Here is a 4,838-nt window from a genome sequence, read left to right on the forward strand (position 1 = left end):
GGGGGTTCTATCAGTATTCTTATGTGGTTTAGTTGAGGGATGCCTAGCTAAACAAGTGCCACTTAATTAAGTGTTGTGGGTGATGCCATTATGAAATACCTGAATTATTTGGTAGATACATGTGATGACCATTTCTTAGCATGTTGGTACCATGACGAGTAGTCATAGTATTTTGGTGTATGCCATTGGGATGCTAAGTGTTGAAGGTATTAGTATTTAATGTGTGATGCAGTTATGTACTAATATGCTTTGGTTTCATGAGTTGAGGTGATGCTAAGGAAGATCGAAAATATTAAGACTCAAAGTAACATTGGCAAGCGTTGGCAATTATTGGCAAATATTTGAAGTATGTGCCTTACCTTGGTATTTTTTGTCATAAGTATTAATGACCTTGGCACAATGGTGGATTGCAAATGATAAAGGGCGCAAATGCCTTTACATTTATTTGGCTTATGATCTTGGAAGAGTGGTGATGAATCATTGTGGATTAATGATTTTGAAAAGGTTTTTGTATTAATGGCCAAGGGCCAATTCATTTTGTAAAAATGAGAGATTACTCTAAAGCCTTCTGATTATTATTGGGCATGTGCTAGACTCAATTATGAGTAAAGGATTAAAGAAGAGAAAAGTATGCATTAAAGGATGTACAAGACAAAAGGATGGCTAAAGGCAAGGACATGCCTTGGCAATGAGAGGATGACATATCCTTGTACTGTGGCTCATGCATTACTTCAAAATATTATAAATACTCAAGGTGTGGGATCACGAGCCACACACCTTGAGGGGGGAGATTGTACCCTATGCTTTGCCTTGTGTCCTCTTCCGTTTCATGGTTTTTCCATTCTTCTCTTTCATGTATTCTAGTGTATTTGTATTTTTATTTTGGCATTAGCAATTCACGTTACAGCAACTTTAATCATGCGCAATCTAAAAAAGTTCAGGCTCAAGAGATGCAGACACTGCAAGAAGATTCACTTTGAGGTGGCACTTCTGGGTAGTGAAACATGTTTAGCTAAGTGTTCAAAACTATGGAAGGGAATGTGGCAAGTCTAGGAATCAACACATTTGCATATCAAGTGGAAGGGCTTTTCAAGAAAAACGAGCACCTTTTGCACTCCTTTTGCATTCAAGATTCAATTTGGTTCCCAATAAACTGGCCGAATGCTCAGATAAGTGACAAGACTTGAAAGGAGCCCTCACACTCAACAAGAAGGGGATACAAATCTGGGGAGACTTATGGAACCTAGAGCAGGGAAAATGGTTGGAAAACAAAAATCTGATGACTATTTATTCCATCTCAACAGATTCAACCTGAGGATAATTCATGAGAGACAGAGGCTCTGGACAAGAGAAAGCCTATTGTGGATGGGAGGCCACCTCAAACCGGCCCTGAGGGAATTCAAATGGGTCGGACAAAAATAGTTAACTCCGATCCCAATTTGGGTAGAAGGTTAGGAAGAAACACTAATGACCTCAACTTGAAATGGCGCAGGAGAGATTCTTGGGGGACGTCGGAGGAGATTCAAAAAAGTATGGGACAAAAACATCTCTGAGAAGCAATCCTACTTGCTTTGGCTAATCCTACACAAAAGAGCATGGATGGCTAAAAGAGCTCATAGGATCGGACACGACAACGGCATCTGCAAGCAATGTAGAAGCACCCAAGAGGAAATTCCACACTTATTCCTCAATTGTAGACAATCCAAAACGTTATGGTCTTTAGCTCAAATCCATCATGCCCGATTACCACTAAACTACGCTTATCTCCTCTTGGGAGACACCCCTAACAAAGCTCTACCAAATTGGAACACCTTCTGAGCCTCGACGAGGCCTTGACACTTTAGTCAATCTGGCTCTCCCGGTGTGCAAAAGTTATTAATGATGCTACTAATGTCTTCTTAAATTCATGTGTGCAACTAGGAGCGTAGTGACATTCTTCAGAAGATCCTCACAACTCAGATGCAGTCTACAGGTTGTCGCTCAGAAAGAATATGATCTTGTCTACATGAAGAAAATAGCTTGCTGGAGTAGATACGACTATTTGCGGAGAAGGAAGCATATGAAAGAGAACAACCCCAATACCAAGAGAAGGAAAGCCCGATTCCTCTGCAGACTGCTACTCCTCCTCCTACTTCTCCTGATCCCTTCTCTATACCTACCAGTGCGCTGAAGAGAGAGCAGCGTTGCAAAGGGGCTTACATGCACAAGCACAAAAAAGCTCTGCCCCTGCTGAATTGTAGAAAGTTTTGCCAAACCTTCCTTCATACAAAAGACCGGTGTCTTGCGCAGACCCGGCGAGTGTATCAGCTAAAGTGCGCAATGAAATCATGTCAAGGTAGAAATTCATGCAGACCCTATAGAGACCAACCAGAGAATCTAGAGAAGAGCCAGGGAAGGCCCAGAAACGACAATGTCCATGTCCTTACCTTCACATTCCAAGCAACGTTGTCATCAAGGTGGTATCCCACGTGGAGCCGAAGGAAGAAGACAACTGAAACACCTCCCAAATCAGTTGATAGACTCTTTGATATCAATATGGTCTCCCCCTGTGTAGGGGAAGGAGTGGTTTTGTTTTTTTCGGTGATGCAAAATTATTGACTTTATAATATAAACCCACATTTTACCCCCAAAAAAAAGTTTTCCAAGTAAGTAATATTTAATTATTTTTCTTAATTAGTATTGCAATAAGTGTAACTTCTTTTGAAATTTTGTATAAAGATATTTCAAACAAATAATCTACTAACGATCTCTTGAATGCATCTTGTAGGTTTATGCTTTTCAAAGGGGGAAGCGAGTAAAGATTTTACATAAGTACTCAAAAGGGGGGAAAGAGTTCTCCATGAGATGATAGTTTTAGCTTTAATTTCCCAAAAGATATAGACTCTATGCAACAAATCTAAGGAGTCTGTCCTTGAGAGTTTGTCTTGAATTAATGGAACTGCAGAACCGACATATAACTTGATAAGAGACTAGAGGCCCTGCTGAGTCCGTGCTTCAGAGTTTGTGTTGAAATGGAATTCCTCTGGGCTCTCTTCACAGAAACGACGTCGGACGTATAAGATTAAAGTAATCCAGCGTCGACACGCGCTCCGAGTCCCATGTGGTTCCTGCAAATCGTTTGACTCACAATACTGCGTACTCTGCAATTTTACTGTTTGAACAGTCGTAGCCTGTAGGACCTAGGTAGATGCACATCACCACGCAGCGTACTCTGCAATTTTACTGTTTGAACAGTCGTAGCCTGTAGGACCTAGGTAGATGCACATCACCACGCAGCGTACTCTGCATTTACTCAAATTTTTAAAGGCCTGATTATTTACTCGACGCCCGAGTACGGAACAAACCAACAGACGTGCACCGGGTACTCTAGTGCCATTACTGTTTGAACACTAGGATCTACAAATCGTTCGAATCACGACGTGGACGGTGGTCTACTCTGCCTTTACTTGATTAAGTTGAAGTTTATCTAGTGGATGCCGGAACAAACAACACGAGATGAACGCGGCTTGCAAGATCCAATGAAACATCCTATCGTTCCAATAATCCGATACGCTTGTAAGTTGTAAGTTGACTGACAGCAATGCATTACTCATGAGCATATCTGTCAAACTTCGAAGGCTTTCACCAACCCACTATCGCTAGTCTGCGAGTACTGCGTGTTTTTAAAATGCGCGTGCAGTTGATGCACATAGAAACCTGCCGACACATGTTTGAAATTTAAATTAGGAAATTATCGGATGAAGATTTGCATTAGGATCGATAGCCAGAGCTTAAGCCTTGAGTGGATAAGGATTAAACTCGCACCTTCCCAGTATAAATGTAAGTTGTGGGCTCTCAAGATTTGCATTCAGAGACCATGGATCCGGCACGTATTCTCTTGCTTTCGCTTGTCGTGCTAGCTGTCCTGGCGGGCTTTGTGGTGGCAGAAGGAGAGTCCTACGGGGGCGACCATGGAGAAGGTGGGTACCATGGAGGCGACCAAGGGGGTGGCTATCACGGAGGTGGGTACAATGGAGGCGGCTATCATGGCGGAGGTGGCGAACATGAAGGAGGTGGAGGTGGTTACCATGGAGGTGGCGACCAAGGCGGAGGTGGTTACCATGGAGGTGGAGGTGGCTACCAAGGCGGGGGTGGCTACCATGGAGGAGGTGGCCACAAGGGCGGTCCTCCATGAGGAACCAGGTAAGAGAATGAGTCAACTTGTTTGTTAATCGTTAGCATGCGACGATTATTCGTTTTTCCTTCGGCAACTCTGATCTTAATTTCGCGACACTATCCCCAGATCTATAACTCTGATAGTAATGTGCTTTACGTTGTATTTGCAGCCATATTCATGGAAACTCTATGTATTCTTTGTTCTCAGTTGATTTGCGAAACGGTGTTTCGATTTCAATATCTGGTGTGAGGCGGTTGTTTTGTTCTTCCTCGTTGCGTTTACAGTAATAATATGCAGGGCTACTGTGTTTCTTTGTCATTTTACTGACGGCGAGTGTGGTCGCAGACCAGAGCGAGTTGAACTGGTACCGAGTATAGCTTCTGTGCAAACTCTGGACTCCCACAATCCCGAAAAAGGGAGTTCCAGCGTGCCTCTTCCAAAGCTTTCTCCTCGCGTCCAATGTATATGTCCCGCTCGCAAGAATAAAAGAGGCAGTTTTTTTTAAGATGAGGGTACGCTGATGCCTGCATCGGGTGAATCATAGCTCCTTGCTTGTCTGTGAATGTTATAATAAGCTGTTGCTTCTTGTTTGCTGTGAAATTTGAATGCATCGCATAAACTCTTTGCAACTTTAAATGCATCGCATACGCCTTATGAGTCACGCATCTGCCGGCTCTACACC

General features: G+C 42.9%; 1 long non-coding RNA gene across 1 annotated transcript; it reads left to right on the plus strand.

Annotated features, from left to right (window-relative positions):
• The first annotated feature begins 3,476 nt into the window (after positions 1-3,476).
• On the plus strand, positions 3,477-4,541 carry LOC147889293 (uncharacterized). Its single transcript, XR_015542960.1, has 4 exons — positions 3,477-3,555; positions 3,727-4,073; positions 4,146-4,182; positions 4,502-4,541. It is a non-coding gene; the product is annotated as an uncharacterized LOC147889293 (long non-coding RNA).
• The last annotated feature ends 297 nt before the right edge of the window (positions 4,542-4,838 follow it).

This window comes from Dipteris shenzhenensis, chromosome 20 (assembly GCF_047967505.1).
Source record: "Dipteris shenzhenensis isolate YYH24624 ecotype China chromosome 20, Dip_SZ_1.0, whole genome shotgun sequence".
NCBI classification, from domain to species: domain Eukaryota; kingdom Viridiplantae; phylum Streptophyta; class Polypodiopsida; order Gleicheniales; family Dipteridaceae; genus Dipteris; species Dipteris shenzhenensis.